Raw genomic sequence first — 23,378 nt, forward strand, 5'->3', positions numbered from 1 at the left:
TGGGAAACATATGATCCTCTCCCACCTCACATGACCCTGGAACTTGGCCTGCACTGATTAAAAAAAAAAAAAATGCTAGGGAGTAGAGGCTCTTTTTTGCACTGTAAATTAAGCAAGTTAAAAATTCTGCCTCAACACTGTTTTGGGGAATATAGGAAGGTTATTACAAAGGGAGGAGGTAAAGAATTCCTCAGCATCTTTCTGATTATACATAGTAGAAATTATTTTCTCTGGATTGGAACAGCTCCCTTGGATACTTCCTGCACTTTCATATGGACACTGATTTATTTTTCTCTAAGTGAATTTAGGTAATGAGAAAGGGGCCTACTTGACATCTCCAGAGAATAAATCCTTCTAATTATCCACTAGAGAAGAGAAGCAGAAGGGCAGTCACAAAGCAAATACCTCCTAAAATATTTTAGAAATATGTCTCAAGTCCGAACCATGCAGAAAACTACTAAAAATTAGGAAATTACTTGTGCTGAATAATGTAGGATATTCCTGGTTATTCTAATAGTTGGTGGTAAATATATCAGTTGTTATCAGTCTTGATGACTGCTGGATGTGGGCAGTTTTTAAGAAGTTAAGACCTGAAGCTGAACCACCATTCCCTGTAGCTCAGGTCCCCAAGCGGACATTGGATAGTCACAGATAGATACACTGCATCCCCGCACCCAGAGTTTCCCTACCTCAGCACTATTGGCAGCTGAGTACTTCTTTTTTGTGGGGGCTATTCTGTGCATTGCAGGGTGCCTAGCAGCATCCCTGATCTCTACCCACTAGATGCCAGAAGCACCTCCTCCTCCCCAAGTTGTGAAAATCAACAATGTCCTCAGTCATCGTCAAACATCTCCTGGGGGGCAAAGACACCCTCAGATGAGAACCCTGACCAGGAGAAACTTTGGACTCACCGCTCCAAGCCCTGGAACGCACTTATTTGCATACTGTCTATCATCGAATATGTCTTTAAGTCAAATCCATTTCCATCCTTTTTGGGTATATTGCTTTCTGAATTTCTCAGCTATAGGATGCATTGTTTTACTTCAGTATATTCAGATGTTATTCTTTTTAATGCCTTCATTGCACTCTATTATATGAATATACCACAGCTTGTTTAACCAGTACATTATGCTATTTCTAATTTTTCATAATTACAAAGAATGTTGCAATTTATGTATTCCTTAAGTCAAGAAAATCTTTTTGAATGTCTAGCATTTCTATCAACTGTGATAGATGCTGGTGAATAAGGCAAACAAACATGGACCTTGCCCTCATTCTGCTTACATTTTAGTAAGAAAGAAAACATGTAAATATGTAAATAAAGTAATTGCAGGTCATATATAGATATATATTTAAAACAATTCAGTTAATAACAAATGCCATGAAGGAAATAAAAGGAGGAGACAGTGAGGAAGTGCTGAGGTCACTTTAAGTAGGGTGGTAGGGGGAGATTTCTCTGCGTAGGGGACTTTTTTTGTTTTGTTTTGTTTTGTGGTACGAGGGCCTCTCACTGTTGCGGCCTTTCCCGTTGCGGAGCACAGGCTCCGGACGCTGCAGGCTCAGCGGCCATGGCTCACGGGCCCAGCCGCTCCGTGGCATGTGGGATCTTCCCGGACCGGGGCACGAACCCGTGTCCCCTGCATCGGCAGGTGGACTCTCAGCCACTGCGCCACCAGGGAAGCCCTGGCTCTTTTTAATGAACATTTTATTGAAGTATAACATAACACAGAAATGTAAGCAACTCATAAATGTACAGCATTGACTCCACAAAGTGAGCATGCCCAGCACCGAGATGAATCAACAAGATTACCGACTCTTCAGAAGTCCTTCTCATGCCCACTCAGGGTAACTGCTCTCTTGATTTCTACACCATAATTTCTTTGCCACTTTTTGAGCTTCATATAAATGGAATCATACAGCATGTAACTCTTTTGTGGCTGCCTTTGTTAAACATTTCATTTGTGATAGTCTCCATAACTGCTGAATGTAGTAAAAACTAGTTTATTCTATTGTCTTTAGATGATTCCGTTTATTTGTCCACTCAATGAACAATGCATTGTTTTCAGGTTTACACTATTACAAACAATACTGCTAAGAATATTCTTGGACATTTATTTTGGTGAACATATATATGAATTTATTTTGGGCATGTATTGAGGTGTAAAAATTGCTGGTCATAGGGTGTGCTTTATGTCCAAATTTATTAGATACTACAAAATTATTTGTCTACCAACAGTTTATGAGAGTTTCAGTTATTCATATCCTTATTAAGACTTGATATTACTGACCTTTTACATTTTAGCCCTTGCAGTAGGTGTGAAGTCATTTCTCATTGTGTTTTTTTTTTCATTTCCCTGATAACTAATGAGGTTAAATATCTTTCTTTATTACAGATTTATTGACATTTGTATATTCTCTTTTGACACATACCTGTGTAAGTCTTTTGCATTTTTTTCTATTGGGTTGGTTTATTATATTTTTCTTACTGATTTGTTGGGGTTATCTTGTATTTATATGAGTTCTTTGTAAGTTTTATATGTTGAAAAGAATCTTCTCCCACTCTGTTCTTTGCCTTTTCACTCTCTTAATGATGTCTTTGATTGGAGAGAAGTTTCTACTTTTAATGTAGGCCAATTTTTCAAATTATTTCCTTATTGCTAGTACTTTGTGTCCTATTTTAAAAATCTTTCCCTTATGTTTTCTTCTAGGAGTTTTAGAGTTCCAAGTTATATGTTTACATAAGTCTTTAATCAATTTTGGGTAGATTTTTGTGTGTCTATTTTCATGTATAGTGTGATATAGGGGTCAAGATAAACTTTTTTCCTTTACAGATAGCCAATTGATCTAGCATCATTTCTTGAAAAGACCATCCATTTCCCTCTGCACTGCAGTGTTACTTTTGTCATGAATCAGGCAATCATAATCAGGTGACATAAATGTGTAGTGTTGTTTCTGGAAATTCTATCCTGTTCTGTGGACTATTTGTTTATTCCTGCTGCAATACCACACTGTCTTAATTTTGGTAATTTTACAATAACTCTTGATATCTGGCAGTGGAAGGCTTCCAGCTCTGTTCTTTTTTAAGACTGTCTTGGTAACTCTTGTCTCTTTGCATCTTATATAGATTTTAGAGTCAAATTGTCATTTTCACACACACACACACACACACACACACACACACACACCTGCTGGAATTTTTATTGTGATTGCATTGAGATCAACTTGGGGGAAATGTGACACCAAGTCTTCCAATCCATGAAAATGGAGTACTGAATATGATAATACTTTTATACTCAACAAAGATTTCAGTCAAGGGCAGCTTTTGTAAGAAAAAGGTCTGTGCTGACTCTCTGATTTTTTGTTTCATTTTGTTTTGTTTTAAATAGAAAGGAATGTTTTTCAAGGCTTAACTGATCACCAGGAAGGTGCACTTGCAAAAATATCAATTAAGGTAACTCATAAAGATCTGGCCTTTAAAAAACCAGTCAAAATGTTAGGAAATTTCATCAAAATACAAATCAAAAGTATCAGTCTGTAGCTCTTCTTTCTGGAAATAGCTAGCCAGCAGAAAGTTACAAACATTTTCAGAAACGAAAACTTTTCTTTTTAACCTGTATGCTCTTTCCTGCCTTCCAAGGTAACACACACCTGTGCTGATCCAGCTTTTCCCCACCATTATGCCCAAACACACAGGAGACCATAGAAAAGTTTGTGTTTTCCTAGATGATACTCTTTATTAATAATTAACAATAATGTTTCTTGTGAATCATTTCACTCTTTTAAAAATGTTTCATTGACTAATAAAGTCAGCTTGTATAAAACAATTAGGTTTATGCAGAGTTTTAGTGTTCTTCAAATGTTCTAGAAACTTGTTTTCTGTGTACATCCAGTACACAGATGGATCATTTAACCATCAAAAGTCATATCAAATATACATTCCTATTTCATACAAAAGAAAAGGCTTAGGGAATTTATTATAATTTTAGTTTACAATTTTTTTCCTATTTAATCTGGTTGTACATCCACCTAAATATTCACCAGTGGTAAAAATGATCGATAAACATGTTGTTCATGATTAAATATTAAACATTTTGAAAATGACTATACAACCCAAAGCAGTGTACGGATTCAATGCAATCCCTATCAAATTACCAATGGCAGTTTTCACAGAACTAGAACAAAAAATTTCACAATTTGTATGGAAACAAAAAAGACCCCTATTAGCCAAAGCAATCTTGAGAAAGAAAAATGGAGCTGGAGGAATCAGGCTCCCTGACTTCAGACTAAAGTACAAAGCTACAGTAATCAAGACAGTATGTTACTGGCACAAAAACAGAAATACAGATCAATGGAACAGAATTGAAAGTACAGAGATAAATCCATGCACATATGGGCACGTTATCTTTGATAAAGGGTGCAAGAATATACAATGGAGAAAAGACAGCCTCTTCAATAAGTGGTGCTGGGAAAACTGGACAGCTACATGTAAAAGAATGAAATTAGATCACTCCCTAACACCATACACAGAAATAAACTCAAAATGGATTAAAGACCTAAGTGTAAGACCAGACACTATAAAACTCTTAGAGGAAAACATAAGCAGAACACTCTATGATATAAATCACAGCAAGATCCTTTTTGACCCACCTCCTAGAGAAAGGGAAATAAAAACAAAAATAAACAAATGGGACCTAATGAAACTTAAAAGCTTTTTCACAGCAAAGGAAACCATAAACAAGACCAAAAGACAACCCTCAGAATGGAGAAAATATTTGCAAATGAAACAACTGACAAAGGATTAATCTCCAAAATATACAAGGAGCTCATGCAGCTCAGTATCAAAAAAAACCCAACCTGATCCAAAAATGGGCAGAAGACATAAATAAACTTTTCTCCAAAGAAGATATACAGATTGCCAACAAACCCGTGAAAGGATGTTCAACATCACTAATCATTAGAGAAATGCAAATCAAAGCTATATTGAGGTATCACCTCACACTGGTCAGAATGGCCATCATCAAAAAATCTACAAACAATAAATGCTGGAGAGAGTGTGGAGAAAAGGGAACCCTCTTGCACTCTTCGTGGGAATGTAAATCAATACAGCCACTATGGAGAACAGTATGGAGGTTCCTTAAAAAACTAAAAATAGAACTGCCATACCACCCAGCAATCCCACTACTGGGAACATACCCTGAGAAAACCATAACTGAAAAAGAGTCATGTACCACAATGTTCACTGCAGCTCTCTTTCCAATAGCCAGGATATGGAAGCAACTTAAGTGTCCATCAACAGATGAATGGATAAAGAAGATGTGGCACATATATACGATGGAATATTACTCAGCCATAAAAAGAAACGAAATTGAGTTTTTTGTAGTGAGGTGGATGGACCTAGATTCTGTCACACAGAGTGAAGTAAGTCAGAAAGAGAAAAACATTTACCGTATGTTAACATGGTTTATATATGGAATCTAAAAGAAAAAAATGGTTCTGAAGAACGTAGGGACAAGTCAGGAATAAAGACACAGATGTAGAGAATGGACTTGAGGACATGGGGAGGGGGAAGGGTAAGCTGGGATGAAGTGAGAGAGTGATATGGACATATATACACTACCAAATGTAAAATAGATAGCTAGTGGGAAGCAGCCACATAGCACAGGGAGATCAGCTCGGTGCTTTGTGACCACCTAGAGGGGTGGGATAGGGAGGGTTGGAGGGAGACACGACAGGGAGGGGATATGGGGCTATATGTATACATAGAGCTGATTCACTTTGTTATACAGCAGAAACTAACACAGTAATGTAAAACAATTATACTCCAATAAAGATGTTAAAAATTAATTAATTAATAAAAAGTATAAAAAGCAAACTCAAAAAAAAAAAAGATTTTCTTCTAATGCTCATGGGTGGTTCTAAGTCTTATCTGAAATAGTATGTCCAAGACCATTGCCAACATCTGTCATGTTGCCACGTGGATTTTTAGGTGTGAGTTTTGGGTCATTTTCCATTTGACAATGTAAACTGAGATGTTGTGTGCAGCTGTTTGATCCAAGATCGTCAGGTAGTCATGAGCTGTCAGAATCTGTGAACATTGGTTTCCACAGGAACCAGAACCTATCTAGGGCATCATAGGCCACCATTTTTTTCCCTACTATAAAAAGCTATTTTTCTAATTGGGGTGTACTGTACATTGCACATGTTATCCTTGAAACTGTCTGCTGGTTGAGAAAGGGAAATGTTTTCACTCTTCTGAAAATTAAAAAATTTTATGATCATGGTACATGAGCCAGAAGCAGAAAGGAAATACTGTCATTATTTATTTAGTATTGACAAAACTTAGTGCTTGAAATACAACTCAGAGCATTAATCACACATCTAATGGGCTAAAAGCAATGAACAGTAAAAGTAGTAAAAGTAGAAAATCATCTGTCAGAAGTAATTTTGTTCAGAAAATTTACTGAAAATGAAATATAATTTTTCTTGATAACCTTCTCCAATGCCCTACTCTTACACTTTTATTTTGTAATATTTAAGAATTTTAGCATATTTTAAACAAAGATTTAGAAAATACAAGTCATTAAGATAGAACTCGTAGGAAAAAACATCTTTCAACTTTGGGACCATTAAGCCATGATGTAGTTGAAAGGACCCTGAATCATCAGATTCATTCTCCTTTTCCAAAAATGAAGAAATTGAGCAGTATTAAGGGCTAGCTCTAAGTCATACTATTATTTGATGGTATAACCAAGACAGTATAGATTTGCTGTACACATGCTTATACACATGATCTTGGTGATGCCAGGGTGTTCCTGAGTCACTGCCCATGCAGCTTTGGAACTCTGTTCCCCAGTACCATGGTGTCTAGTACAATCGTCCCTCCATTATGCCAAAATAATGTTCTGCTATTCAGATAAATACTGCCTTACGTAAGTCAGAAATAATGAGTTCTGCTAACTCATGTACGCTTGTGTTCCAAATGTTTCCTTATATATAGTTTGTTGTTTTCTATGGGAAAATGAGTTCCCTTAATCTTTCCTGTCTCTAACATGCCCTTTCAAGAATGCTCGCTTCTCCTTTTTTTACCAAATCCTGCCTCTGTCTTAGTTAATGCTCTGTTTAAGGCTTGTCAAGGACCTAAAGCCTCCGTAGGTTAATTATCCCTCACTCCTCACTTCTCACTCCAGTATTTCCTTCTTCTACCTCTCCTTCTTGTCTCATTCTCTAAATATGTATCCTTCCCTTAATACAACTTAAAATTATTATTTCATACGTTCATCGTCTAGGATTTATTTTAGCTATAATTAATTAAAAGCCAAACTAACAGTGACTTAAACCATAAGGACATCTACTATTCACCAAAACAGAAGTCTGGAGGAAGGACTATGCCTGGGAGACAGCAGATCAAATTAGACCCAAAGCTGTTTTATGGTTTCAGTGGTGGCAGAAACCAATCCGATTACTATCAGTCTGGGCTGAGCCAGTAATTGAAAACCCCTAGCCGAAGTTGAAGACGTATGGGCAGAAGAAACCAGTGGGCATATCATGTCAGAACTGGGGATGACACATACCAACAATCTGTTACGATAAGCTGTAACCAAGGACTTTGCAAAAACTAGGTCTTATAGAAATAACAGACAAAAAATTTGTTTTCTGTGGAAGTCAGATGGAGTGTTGGGGAAAAAAAAGGGCTGTGACTTTAATGAGTAACTTTTATTTATTCATCCCACATTAAATTACTACCTGCTGTCTTCCAGCCAATCTAGACTTAGGAGCTCAGGATACTGATGATTAAAGACTATCCTTGTCCTCAAGTTCTTACTCTGGTTGAGAAGGTAGGCATGGAAATAATTACAATTCCATGTGATGACTGTTCTAATGGTCATATATAAAATGGTATGAAACCCACAACAGATCGCAAATAATTCTGCCTGAGAGTGTCAGGGAAGGCACCACTGAGGGGGTGACCTTTAAGCAGGAGAAAAGTTCTAAAAACCAGAAGAACACACCAGAAACACGAATTCAGTGGTATGAAAAAACACAGCATTTTCAGTGAATAATGAGAAGGTGTACGTAGCTGGAATATATTGAGCATGTGGGCAAGATGAGCAATAGGAAGTTGAATCTAAAGAATATGGTCCAGTTAATCTACGTTTGATGATTTTCAAGATCAGAGTAGAAGGTGATTGAGGGGTTAAAAGAACAGAGTGGATGCAGGTGAGAATAATTAAACTGACCAGCAGTGGGTATGGATATGGGGAAAGTGACATCAAATATGGGGGAGACTCAGGGCTGTAGGTGTTGATAAGTTCAAAGAATAAGTTTGGGATGGTTAAGTGGGAGAGAAGTGGTTCTGCAGGTTTGTTCAACTGTGGAATTCTGAAGTTTAAGATTTCAAACTTGAAGTCGTTCCAGAGGATAAGAACTAGTCCTTGACCTTGAAGACCAAAGTAACTAGTCTACAAGAGCTCTCATATGAGCCACGGGTCTTAGAGAAGTTGTCCACGTGGACTTTGTAATTACTCTCTTCAGTTGGGCTCCCCTTGAAGTAGATCCTAAGATAAGGATTTGAGTGCAAGAAGTTTATTTGGGAGGTGATCCCTGGAAGCAATGGTAGGAGAATGGGAGAAACAGAGGAAAAGGAAAGAAGTCAATATTAGAGTGCATTATTCAGCAGGTTACTGCTATGGGCAACCGGGGCTCAATCCTTCTGGGTGATTCTAGGAGAGAGCACAGACAACCTGTCACAGTGGTCCACACTCCCTCTAGTGGTTAGAAAGCTGGGGTACTTCTTTCCCTTTTGTCATTGACTGAGCACAGTTCCTGGCAACAGTAACTTCCTGGCACATCTGGCGCTAGGCTAGAGTCACAGGAGCCTGTCGTCAGCATTACCAGTGGATATGAGAGCAGTGAGTGCCAGGGCATAGAGTTGTGGCATTGACGGCACCTGCTGTGTTTACCCAAGATCATTTTAGGAGTTGAACTAGAGAGAAACTTAGTGAGCTGGGCACCAGAACCCTCCATCTAGCGTTGGGTGGGTAGCACAGAAGCTGGGAGATGAAGCAAGAGTCTAGAAAGCAGGTACTATTACAAATCACAAATCCACACACTGCTAGCAAATATTGAAAATGCTTGGCGAGAGAGCTGGAGTCCCTACTAAAAATTCCACTCAGTCAGGGGCTGCTGGGTGTCATGATAATTACAGGTAAGAAATATACTTCTGGCTGACATGTTTTTATAATAGTGTGTCATGAAGTCAGTAGGTCACAGGCCCACCATTTCTTTCCTGTTGGCTGATGTTAGTTGATGTTAACAAGACAATAGAGTTACCCTTCTCAGAGATATCAAGAGCTAGCTTGAACAAGATGGCTTTAGGAGCACCCTCTTCTCTGCCAAAGCTCATCCTCCCTCTGGTCGATTCCTCTCCTACCTTGGGACTCAGCCCCAGGGAGACGGTACTTCACCGTCAAGAAACATCACAGAGGAGTCCCTCATGAAAGTACTTCTCATGTGTCTACCAGACCCTTATTAAATTAAGAAAAGACTCCACAGCTTGCTAATGGTTGCTTCTGTGTCCTAGGAACTGATCTCTTCTTTGGTGAAGGAATCTTCTAGAAAGCTAGACCTCTGTATTTTAGTAGCCCTTCTTTAATGTCTGTTACTTATTCTTTCTATTCTTATCATTTGCAGTTTGGAGCCATCAATCCCAGATCATAGATTTTAATAGACTTCTAGCGTTGTTTTCGTTTTTGTTTTTGCTTCCCCCAGGAAAATAGCTTTCCTTCTTTAATATTCAGCCTCCTTTTCTGTGTATATTGACAATCCCCATGTTACAGGAGTCATGTTCTTCAATGCATCATCAATGGGATTGCGTAATATCAGTCCAACGTATTTCTGGTTTTGAGATACCGTGTTTTTAATTCTACCAAATTCTACCAAAGTTTTCTACTCCAAATTCCCAAGCTAAGCATCATAATCATTTCTTCATAGCTTAACACCACAATGTGTATAAATGTTTATTATTTAAATATGGTTTATTATTTAATAAAAATTTAAGTGCCGTCCCACATATTTAATCTCCCACTGTGTTCATGGATGTCAGTGGGTATATCTTTATCATTTATTTCCAAATCCTTTTGTCAACAGCAAAAGCCAATATATTTTTTAAATTCTCTATTTTTGTAACAGAGGAAGACTTTACTAAATTTTCATTTAGGTTAAGGGCACAAAAATAAGAAGCACACATTTACAAGACGAGGCTTAATAAGTGACAGAAAGCAGGAGAGACTGTATTATTCCACGTTCTCCCAACATGAGACTGTGAAAATTTCTGCATCTGACAACCCCTATTATTTCTCAAAGATAGCTGTATAACAATATACACTTGTAGCTCAAGTATTACATAGTAATACATAACTTCGTATGTTCATAGTTCAATAATTACATTCAATTGTAATTATTAAAATGTATATCATCTCTTGCTCTACATCAAGCAATTTAACTACATAGCAGTGACGCTTGTTCTCCTTTTGGTTTTTCTGTTTACTTACAGAACCTGGATGGTGGACACAGGTGCTTCTTATGGGCTGCTGGGCAACCTAAACATTAATAATGTTGTTTCCTTTAGGACGGAAGACAAGGAGAGAACGCTTAAGCTGGAAAACTGAAATTCTAGTCTAGCCTAAAGCCCAGTCACTGCTTCCAAAAGACAAAGTTCTTCATCAAATTGTATGATAAGCATTCTTGCTCAACATCATTAATCATTAGAGAAATGCAAATCAAAACTGCAATGAGATATCATCTCACACCGGTCAGAATGGCCATCATCAAAAAATCTAGAAACAATAAATGCTGGAGAGGCTGTGGAGAAAAGGGAACACTCTTGCACTGTTCCTGGGAATGTAAATTGACAGAGCCACTATGGAGAATAGTATGGACGTTCCTTAAAAAACTAAAAATAGAACTACCATGTGGCCCAGCTATCCCACTACTAGGCATACACCCTGAGAAAACCATAATTCAAAAAGAGTCATGTACCAAAATGTTCATTGCAGCTCTATTTACAATAGCCAGGACATGGAAGCAACCGAAGTGTCCATCAACAGATGAATGGATAAAGAAGATGTGGCACATATATACGATGGAATATTACTCAGTCATAAATAGGAACGAAACTGAGTTATTTGTAGTGAGGTGGATGGACCTAGAGTCTGCCATACAGAGTGAAGTAAGTCAGAAAGAGAAAAACGAATACCATATGCTAACATATATATGGAATCTAAAAAAAAAAATGGTCATGAAGAACCTAAGGGCAAGATGGGACTAAAGATTCAGACCTGGGCTTCCCTGGTGGCGCAGTGGTTGAGAGTCCGCCTGCCGATGCAGGGGACACGGGTTCGTGCCCTGGTCCGGGAAGATCCCACATGCCTTGGAGCGGCTGGGCCCTTGAGCCACGGCAGTGAGAGGCCCACACACTGCAAAAAAAAAAAAAAAGAGATTCAGACCTACTAGAGAATGGACTTGAGGATACGGGGAGGGGGAAGTGTAAGCTGTGACGAAGTGAGAGAGTGGCATAGACATATATACACTACCAAACGTAAGGTAGATAGCTAGTGGGAAGCAGCCGCACAGCACAGGGAGATCAGCTCGGTGCTTTGTGACCACCTAGAGGGGTGGGATAGGGAGGGTGCGAGGGAGGGAGATGCAAGAGGGAAGAGATATGGGAACATATGTATATGTATAACTGATTCAGTTTGTTATAAAGCAGAAACTAACACACCATTGTAAAGCAATTATACTTCAATAAAGATGTTAAAAAAACAATTGTGCGATAAGTATTCTTAAATACGAGGCAGCAAATTCTTTACTCTCAGTGCTGTCCCCTGAGAGGGTGTGGTCCTTGTTTGTGGGTCTATTTCAGGAATAAAGCTCTCTCATTCATTTACATACCAGTCATAATAAATTATATGTAGCACGCACGCTCTCAACTGAATCTTTGAGAATGAATCTTTTTTTTTTTTTTTTTTTTTTTTTTTTTTTTTTTGCGGTACGCGGGCCTCTCACTGTTGGGGCCTCTCCCGTTACGGAACACAGGCTCCGGACGCGCAGGCTCAGCGGCCATGGCTCGCGGGCCCAGCCGCTCCGCGGCATGTGGGCTCTTCCCAGACCAGGGCATGAACCTGCGTCCCCTGCACCGGCAGGCGGACCCCCAACCACTGTGCCACCAGCGAAGCCCGAGAAAGAAACTTTTTAAAATAGCGAGGGAGAGTATATGGGGTTGCAATCCCCCCATAGGTGGGCACCTACATCATATCTTTAGGAGATACAGAGCCCACCTTTGTTCTGAAGTCCTGCTCAGCTTCCTTGATATGATACTCACAGTTCTATCCCACCAGTCTGCAGGAGCAGTCTGTTAGTGACCTTGCAGCTCCCCTGAGGGCCACTGCTTACCTGAACAACCCTTCAGAAAAATACACTCTTTCTACTTCTAGGGTCATCTTTGACCTATGACTTCTTGGGACTCAGAATTCCTTGAATGAACAAATTTGTTAATGTTAATCCCTGATAACCAAATTGTAGCCATATAACAACTATACCTAAAATGCTAGCATAAGAGTTAGACATTTACTCATGTGCTCTGGGGTGCCTGCCCCATCTCCCCTATTTTTAGAAGTGTAATCTTAGAAGTGGAGGGCAAAGGCTTACAGAAATGTTAAGGATTACTTAAACATTTAAACACGTTGAGTGTTGAATGGGTCCCACACAAAAATTCGTTTTGGAAATCTTGTAAATTGTTAACCAGTGCAGCACTGTTTATAATATTTCCACACCTGACAACTGTGCAGCAATTGGACAAGGCAGCATCATTTCTATTCTTGCATTCCCCTAATGCCACACTTGGATTAACACAGCCTCTCAACATCAGCCGTGTTGGCGTTTAGGGTCAGGCAATTCTTCATTGTGGAGGCTGTCCTGTGCATTGTAGGATGTTTAGCAGCGTCCCTAGTCTTCATCCTCTAAATACCAGTAGCTCCCCTAAATCGTGACAATTGCAACTGTCTCCAGACATTGTCAAATATCCCCTAGAGGGCAAAACTGTCCCCAGCTGAGAATCACTGGATTAATGGGAAAGTAGAAGGAAGCTACTCTTTTCATATAAGTAATAAAACTCACACAGAACTCCTGCAGGAAATAAATTCATGCAGGAGAAAACAGGTTGGCCTTTTTATTTAGATGACCTAAACACCCTCAGGCCACGTTCTAGATTGCTGCCTGGATGTTGACAGTGAAGTCCATTTTCTCAGTAAAAGGAACTGAAGGGGAAAAAAAAAGCCACTGGAATGATATACGATATGGGGCAGCACTATTGTCCATTGTGGGAATATTATATTATAAATGCTACCACATTAGTCAATAACCTACAAAAATTTTAAAACAAGTTTTTGTGTAGGACCCTTTCAACATTCAATGTTTTTTTAAAATTCTACATAAGTGTCTTGCTTTAAAACCTCTACTCGCTTAAAATAAAAATGATTCTTTGATACTGTTTTCCTAAGTAAAGATGCAAATCTGTCAACCACAGATCTAATCTAATTAAGTAATTCATCCTTTTTTTTTTTTTTAACCGGGAAATAGGCAGTGGGTTTTTCATTTCACTGAACAGTCCCTGCAAACTTGAATGCTGTCGTATCTGTTGTCTCAGCCTGCAACTGTGCTTGCCAGTTAAGGTCACTTCAATGTGAATCGAACTGGAGGAATTCTGCTGTAGACATTTACAACAGTATCATTCTGTCACGGACATTTAAAACAGTATTTTTTTCACAGTCATTCCCCGCTGTCTCTTCTCCCCTCCCCCCAATATTCAAACATATGCTCAGTACTTTCAGGAAGGAAGGAAAGCAACCCAGGAGGTATAAAATGAACATGATTCAAATGTTTTGTCAGCTGGAGTCCTAGCCAGCAACGAATTTTCACAAACTCTCGTACGTTATTCAAATTATCATAATATTATTCAAATAATCATAACACAGCATCGGGTCTTTGACCTATTAATTATCCTTTCATCCATTCCCTCCCTGCTGCCGAGTTAATTAGTCAGACGGTGGGGTCTCTGTTTTATGTACATTATCTCAACCACAGAAAGTCACAAAGTTGTATTAAGAACTGCAGTCAGAGTCATCCTTTAGTGTCCTAATAATCATGTATGCAAATTATTTTTAAATCTCTTTCTTCTTGCTAATAGCCTTGCTATTCAGAGGAGAGCTGGCTCCCCTGCATCCCTTTGCCACTGTGTGTGTATATATATATATATTTTTTAAGAAGCAGTGAGTATTAGCCAGCCACCCAGCAGCCCAGATTGCATTCTTGCCCTAGTTTTCCCTCTCCTTGAAATAGAGGAAACCACTTCTTAGACATGTGGAATTCTCTTTATCCCGTTCTTTGTGCCCTAAAGCCATGATTAAGTGTCCTTGATTGGCACTGGCAGCGGAATATGGTCCTGTCCTCTGCTACACCAACACCACCGGGCTAATCCCCAGCAGTTCACAGAGTGGCTTCCTGAAATTCCTTTCTCGTGTACCAGTAAAGCTCACCCTATGACATCATTCTCAGTAAGTAAACATCGAGCCACATATTTCATGACAGAAATGTCACGAGGGTGCTAAAATATGTTTATACACCTCTAAACAAACAGAATGGATTTTCTGTCGAACTTTTTCTTTTTTAAGAACACAAGAGTCCCTTTCAGATTGGTAAGAAGATTATTTTTACGAATGCAAGATTAAAACCAGCATAGTTTTATTTTCCATTCTACCAGTGAAAGTTGAGTCAAGAAGACAGAAACTAGATATTTCAAATAGAGAAAATTTAATCTGATGAATGGATTATACATTGATGGAAGAGCTAAGAAACCAAATAACGAATGGAGGCAACCCAAAGATTAACAAGAGCAGGAAGTCGCAAGCATCCCTAGGGAGGGGCTGGAGTACTAGAATCCAGAAGCCAGACCTCCAGCTGAAGCTAGGACCATGAAGGGTGCTGCCCAGGGGAGCAGGGACCACAGACAAATGCAGTCACTTCAGGAAACCACCCCATATGGCAGAAATAGAAATAGAGGCTGCTCCCTTCCCCCTGCCATCTAATCTCTAATCAGGCCTCCACTGCTGGACGTTAGCTAGAGGCCCGGTGCAAGTAAGTCTGGAAAATATTATTTGCAGGAGAAGAGTGGAAGATGAATCTGGGAGTTGTATCCAGCTTCTCTTTCAATGATCGTTGAGTGAGTGCAGAGCTAATGAGCAACAGTTAAATGCCAGACCCACGAGGCCCATATACATGTACTCATAGAATTAAGCCCCATCCGTCTAGAATTCAGGAGAACTCAAAAGAAGTTACTCCAGTTTAAATAATTAAAGAGTTAGCTAAGGAGGTTAAAGGAATAAACAAAAGAAACCATCTATTTCAAGTATTCTGGTATCACTGGGATGTTGTGGTTGACAGAATAATGACCCTAGAGAGACTTTGAGTTCTCATCACCAGAACTTGTGACTAAGTTACTTTATATGACAGGAAGGATTTTGCAGATGTGATCAAGGTTGATAGCCTTGGGATGGGGAGACACTCCTGGATTATCTGGGTGGGTCCAAGCTAATCACATGAGTCCTTAAATTTGGAATCTTCCCAGGGTGCGAAGAGAGAGAGAAGGTGACAGGAAGAGGTGTCAGAGAGTTGTGGAAAGGACTCACCTGCTATTACTGGTTTTGAAAATGGAAGAAGGCAGCCAGGAACCAAGGGACATAGGTAGCCTCTAGAAGCCGGAAATGACAAGGAAATGGATTCTACCCACCCCACCTGCTGCCAGTTATCAATTTTCCCACTCCCTAGTCAATCTAGCACTTCCATGAGTGTACAAACATGCTGGTATTTCTTCCACCTTATTAAAGAAAAACCTTCTTGTGACCGCAGTTCTCCAGTAGTTACTGCCCTATTCCTTTTCTCCTCTTTGCAGCAAGCCCCTTAAAAGAATTTGTCTACACTTGCATTTAATTCCACGTTTCCTATTCTCACTTAAACCCACTCCAACCAGGTTAACTTCCCCTGCTACCCAGTGATGGTCAATTCTCAGTCCTCCCCTTACTTGATTTAGAGCAGCATTGGACACAGTTGATCATTCTCGCCTCCTTGATACATTTTTTGCACTTGCCTTCTAGAACACCAAGTTCTCTGTTTTCCATTCTACCTCAGTGGTCCTTCCTTTTGAGTCTCCTTCGTTTCTTGTTCCTCTTCTCCCTGACCTCTTATGTGGGTGCGTCCCAGAATTCAGACCTAGGCTCCCTTCCCTTCACTGTCAGCACCTGTTCCCTTGATGATCCTATCCTTTCTCGTGGATTTAAATACCATCTCTACTCTGCTGATTCCCAGTCCAGGTTTATCTCCAGAACTATAGACCCAGATATCTAACTGCCGACTTGCCAGCTCCACTAGAATGTTTAATGGGGCATCTCAGCCTAACGTGTCCAAACTGAATTCAGATCCTCCCTCGAAATCTACTTCACCTCAGCCTTCCCCATCTCTGTTCGTAGTAACTCCATCCTTCTGTTAGCTCAGGTAAAAAATAAATAAAAAATTCGGACTCATCTTGGTTCCCATTTTTTTTTTTACTCACACCTTCAGACTCTATCTCCAGAACATATACAGATCTCAAAATCAGTGAGCAGACCTAGCAACTACCTAACCAATTTTTCACTAAAGGAAACCAGGAATTCTCGGAGAAATGGCTGATTCTTGGGCTAGGGTTGAGAACATACAAAAATGAGCCTGGATCCTCTTACTGTGTCAGAAGTGAGAAAGTGCTCAAAGTATGGTAGGGACGTGTCAGAAGGACACTGGTCCTGGTTTGAAAAGACACCCACTGGTGAAATCTGATATACTTTGTGCATCTGAATAAATGGGAATGTGTTATCTTATGTGGCAAAGGGGATTAAGGTTGCAGATAGAATTAAGGTTGCTAATTAACTGACCTTAAAAGAGAGAGCTTGTCCCTGTTTATCAGGGTGGGCTAATCTAATCACACGAGCTCTTAAAACAGAAAAACCTTTCCTGGCTGTGGTCAGAAAGAGATGTGACAACAAATGAAGGATAAGAGAGATGTGATATTGCTGGCTTTGAAGACGGAGGAAGGGGACTACGAGCCAAGAAATGTTGAGAAGCATCTGGAATTAAGGAAAAGGACTCACCCCTGGGGTCTGTCGATGCCTTGGTTTTAGGACCTGATTTTCGGAATGTAGAACTTCTAACCTACAGAGCTATCAGATAATAAATTTCAGTTACTTTAAACCACTAAATTTATGGTAATTTGTTAAAGCAGCAGTAGAAAATGTATACATAACTAAAAGGACTGTGACTCCTAATTCTCTATGCCGTGCTGTGCTTTTCTTCAGAGCCCTGAACCTTACCTGCCATTTTGCTATATATTTATTTGTTATTATTTGATATTTTCCCCCAGTTAGTTACAAAAGGCAAAGAGTTTGTCTGCCTTATTCACGGCTTTGTCCATAGTACCCAGAGCAGTACCTCAACAGAAAGAACACAATAAATGTTGGTTAAATAAATATTGAATTTGTGCATTTATGTTAATAAGGACAGTTATTCCTGTAATTGCTTATATGCTATCAACCTGAAATAGATTAGTTTTAGAATTTGCCAAAACACCATCAGTATACTCTACCTTAAACAATTCCTATAAGGGTGACTTTCACTTTCCCGTAATAAAACTCACAAAATAGCAATAAGTCAATGCACTCAGGGCGGTTTTTTTTTTTTTTTTTTTAGGACAACTCTCACTGATCAGCAGGAGGAACTCCTGAACCCACTTTAATAAATGGATAACATTTCACCAATTTCATATACTGTTTAGAGAACCTCCTCCAGCCATAAATCAGCTCTATGACCTAAGAACGGGGCAGGGAATTGTCAGAGTCCCTTTGCTGAGTAATTCCAGAAATGCCTTAAAGCTCAACAAAGGAGGGACCTGACATTAGAAAGCTGGAATTTATGACCTAAGGAAAAGCCCCAGTTGGGCAAAACAAAAAAATCAGGCTGAAAGCCTCAGGAGAACGTTTTAGTCTTTGCTTACAGAAGTCTTGAGACCTCTGCAGAAGACTTTTTTCAATGAAGCAAATGAATCCACTAAAATTCAGTCTAAATCGTAACTATGACTGCAAATCATCACCTTTGTCACAATTCTTTCTAATGTTCCGGGGGGTGATCATATAAACAAACTGCTGTAGGTCTGTTTGGTTGAAAGAGCAATGAAATGACATTCTCCTGAGGACTTGACAGAAACCTGTAGGTGCCAATAGTAAAGGGCTCAGGTCACTTTCCGTGACCTGCAGAGTGGCATGAACTGACTGGGTAAACACCAAGAAAGCTGAACACGCTTCTAAACATGGCAAGATGTTTTGGAATATAACTTTACCCAAGAAGCTATCTTAGATTCTTAATAAGGATGTATTTTTCCAAGATAAAAAACAAGAATGATTTCCTTTTATCTGAAAACCCATTATTTAGATTTATTACTTTCATCAAATGAAACAGTAAAAGATTTTGATCTATTGGTTCATCTTTTTTCTTTAGAGTAACATAGGTTGGAGTCAGAGTTCCACTTAATTAAAATTGAGACTCTACCTATTATTGCTGAAAAGCTTTGCAAGCTGTTCTGATCCAGACTGTAAGAGTTGTTCATCAAAATTGCACTAAATTTAGGATACATTCTTCATTGCTGGTTTGCTCAACTTTTATTTACACCCACATATAGGACACTATGTATATCTACTGGATAAACTCAGATGTGGGCAGGCTCAGGGAGACTTTAAAACAACTAAAATAATTACATGAGGCTAATTCTTGGGTTAATAAATGGAAATGTTGGGTTGTAGGGCACTGAGCAATTAGAGATTTATTGGACCATTTGTTCTCACAGTCAAAAGTTTTTCTTACATAAAAATGTTTTCTACAAAACAATCGTACTCTCATTAAACTTGGCTCTTCCCATATCTACTTATGGTCTTACAGCTTTGGAGAATAAATCTTGTATTTGTAAATCAGGTGGATACTGTTTATTTAACTTTCATCAGTGACCTGTTTGAAAAACATAGGAAACTCATTGATTTAGCTGACATAGTCACCTAGAGAAAAAATGTACTCCATAGTGGATGGGATTGGAATGCAAAATGACCTTGCTAAGTTAGAGAAGCAGATAGATCCAGGTAGAAAGACACTCAAAAATGATAAGCACAATGTGGAATCTAGAAAACAAAACAAATGAGCAAACATAACAAAACAGAAACAGACTCATAGATACTAGAGAACAAATTAGTGGTTGCCAGAGAGGCGGAGGGTGGGGAGGATAGGAGAAATAAGTAAAGATGGTTAAGAGGTACAAACTTCTAGTTATAAAAATAAGTCATGGGACTTATTTTTTACAGAATAGGGAATATAGTCAATAATATTGTAATAACTTTGGATGATGACAGATGGTAACTAGGCTTATAGTGGTGATCATTTCGTAATGTATAAAAATATAGAATCACTATGTTGTAGACCCGAAACTAACATAATATGTAAGTCAATTATACCTCATTTTAAAAAAAAGAAAGGCTGATAAGCACAACAATTAATTTAGGTAAAACTAGAGCAAAAAAAAAAAAGTATGTTAGAAGAAAGAGACAAGCCTAATAAATAAATGTGGGTTGTAAAGGGCCTGAAATTTGTTGAACTGAAGCTAATTAAATAACAGAACAATTAATAAACTAAAGAAAGCACAATACATACCGCAGGTTTATGTCCGCATGTGGTAGAAGAGTTAAAGATATAAAAATCTCTATAAGGGACTTCCCTGGTGGCGCAGTGGTTAAGAATCTGCCTGCCAATGCAGGGGACATGGGTTCAAGCCCTGGTCCAGGAAGATCCCACATGCAGTGGAGCAACTAAGCCCCTGCGCCACAACTACTGAGCCTGCGCTCTAGAGCATGTGAGCCACAACTACTGAAGCCCACGTGCCACAACTACTGAAGCCTGCACACCTAGAGCCCATGCTCCACAACAAGAGAAGCCACCGCAACGAGACGCCTGTGCACCATAACGAAGAGTAGCCCCCGCTCTCCGCAGCTAGAGAAAGCCTGTGCGCAGCAGTGAAGACCCAACACGGCCAAATTAATTAATTAATTTTAAAACATCTCTATAAGATTTAGAGAACCAAAAATTAGCAGGATGACAGTTTTTCAAGAATGTTGTTTTAAAAAAAGGAGATATTAAAATATTAATTTATTGAGCACCTACAATATGTTGAATAATGGAAATATAAAAGCGTATTCCCATTTGCTCTCAAGGAGATAGGCGTCTAATAAGGAAGTATAACTAAGCAGGCAAACGAAACAGATTAGTGTTTTGATAGAAGATTGACATAATATTTAGCAATAATCTTTAAGCATGGCTTATAATAATAACAACGAAAAAGCTGAGGCACAGAGAGATAAGAGTTTTGTCCAGGTTGGTAGGTGGTAGAGGCAGAAATTAAACCCAAGTAATCTGGTCCCATAGCCATGTTCTTAACCTCTCTATACACTGTCCTCTGTCTAAGGGCACAAAAATTAACGGTTGTAAGAACAGTGAATTAGTCACTAGTCACTACAAGTGTCTGACATCTAATACTCAAGTTTAGGAAGCCAATTCCTACTCGGACCTATACAAAAAAGCTAGCCAAGCTGGGACCCAGAAGTAAACAGGACAATTCCACAGGCAACATGGGACCCCACACTCAGAGGCTATCTTCCCTTGGTATCAGACACATTCGTTTTTTGGGGAGGGGGGTACAATATTAATTTTGGAGGAGAGAGGAATAGGGACTTACTTAAGTGACCCCAGGTAAAATAGGAGTACTTTATACTATGGATGGAAATAGAAATGGATAAAACAAGAGCCTCCGCCATCAGGCCAGGCTTTCTTGGAAACCCATAGGAAGATGAACCCGCTAAGTCTCATGGAAGGACAGAACGTGTGGAGGGTCAGCCTCAGGGAGATTAACCAGCCAGGGAGTCCATATGTAGGGTGACTCTAGCAACTCCCTCAGCAGCAGGAATTGGTGGAGGTTTTGCCATCTGGGTGACTTGGCTCTTTGGGCTTTGTTTGCCCTGGTTCTCGTGCTGCCGGCCAACTAGCTCACCCTCTTTTCCTTTAATTCTGTCTTGCTGTCTCACTGTCTGTGCCATCTCATAGATTCTGCTTCCTCATCACATCAACATATTTGTGGGCCTGACCACCTCAAACCTTAGCTTTTTAGCTCCTGCTTCTTCCCTCCATAAATCTCCTTTCAAGTGTTTTCCTGAAACAGGTGCTGATTGGCCAAGCTAATCTCCTCATCCTGATTTTTTTTTTTTTTTTTTTTTTTTGCGGTACGCGGGCCTCCCACCGCTGTGGCCTCTCCCGCTGCGGAGCACAGGCTCCGGACGCGCAGGCTCAGTGGCCATGGCTCACGGGCCCAGCCGCTCGGCGGCACGTGGGATCTTCCCGGACCGGGGCACGAACCCGCGTCCCCTGCATCGGCAGGCAGACTCCCAACCACTGCGCCACCAGGGAAGCCCTCCTCATCCTGATTTGAAGAGAGCTTTTCATACCAATTGACTCTGTAGGTTGTAGATCAACCTATTAAATGTCTAACTCTGCTTCAATTGGTTGTATTTATGGTGGTTGGAGAGGCTTGTAGGGAGACAAAGTAGAATGTGGGGAAGGCAAGCCTACCTGAGTCAGAAGTTGGCCGTTTCTGCTCAAGGAATGGTTTAGGACTGTTCATCTGGACAGGAACCAACATTTGTTGATCGTTAGGCTATGTTAAGTACAACACCCCACTTAATCTCACAACAACCCTAAGACGTGAGTATCATTGCCTCCATTTGCAGGTGATAAAAGAGGTTAAGTCACTGTCTGTGTGCAGAGCTTAGACTGGAATCAGGTTTGCCTGACTCCAAAGGCCTAGTTCCTCCCACAAGTCCACACTGCCCCCATCATTTCACCCCCGTAGGCAAAAACCAAGAGGGTACTGAGGCACTATAAATAATTTTTTGAACCTTACTCTGGGAAGATAATCTATCAGATAAAATAGATACTCTCAAATATTCAGTTTCTTTGTTCCATAGAGAATTTTAAGAAAATAGTGGGCAACGAACGTTCTCATCTTGCCAGAATCAAATGTTACCCAAAGGCAAATATCTGAACCAGATTTAAGAAAAGCAAACTTTTAAAAATGGTTTCTCTGGGCAAATCCCTTTTTGTAATGTACACTAACTCCTTTAATCCTCACAAGAACCCTATGAAGGAGGTACTTTACCACCTCCATATTCCAGATGGGAAAACTGAGGCAGTGTGAGGGGAAATACTTGCCCAAGGTCATTCAGCAGCAGAGCCAGGACCCAAATCCAGCCCACTTGGCTCCGTAGCCCATGTAAACTAAGCTCTTCTACTGTTCTGCGGTCTTCTTTGGGCGTGCACAAAAATACTCACCTAGATGAGCATGTTTTAGCTGTCCTCTGAAGAAAGGAAAAAAGTTTCATTTTCTTAGATGCAATTTTTGATGTTCTGCTACAATAATAAAAAAGAGGTATAAATCTATCACAGGTAAAAGCCTGTCGAGATTTTTTAAAGCAGTTCATATAACAGTCTTTGAATGATTGTTTAAGTCTCTCGAATTACCCTTCCATCTGTTTGGGACTGACATGTGAAGAGCTATGAGTCAGGAGGAAGTCTGTAAACAATACAGTATCAAGCATTAATTGTATCATTTACTCTTGAAAAAAATGATGGTTCCTGAATATTGAAGTGTTCTCGTTGTTGCTATAACAACTTCAGCTTGCTATTGTGACTTTCTCTATTCAAGGTGAATGCTTATGTTTACCAGAACTAAAGTTCAGGAGGTTTAGAAATATTATGTATCTGTAATGCATGCCACTTAGTCAATTCATTTGTAAAGGAAAATAATGAGCAACCGGCAGAAGGTAATAAATGACATTCCTGGAGAAATGAGCTCAGAGAAGTTCAGTATGAAACATGCTCTGAATAAAGCACGCCACTGACTGCAGCCGTGCCTCATTCCTACCACAACCTGGGCAGCATCTGAGCCAAGACTCAGTTGCTCAGGACCAATTGTAAACCCACCACCCAGAACAATGCCCGGCACGGACATTTGCTGAATAAAATATAAGCAAGTGCTAGAACCCTCCCATTCAAGGCCACAGTCAGTCTTTGGTCTGTTTAGTTGATCTCCCACTGATATCAGGTAGAACACATGGTGCTTGCTTGATCTAGGATGTCAGGTTTTCTGGGTTTTTGAG

The sequence above is a fragment of the Lagenorhynchus albirostris genome, chromosome 6 (genome assembly GCF_949774975.1).
Source record: "Lagenorhynchus albirostris chromosome 6, mLagAlb1.1, whole genome shotgun sequence".
Lineage (NCBI taxonomy): Eukaryota > Metazoa > Chordata > Mammalia > Artiodactyla > Delphinidae > Lagenorhynchus > Lagenorhynchus albirostris.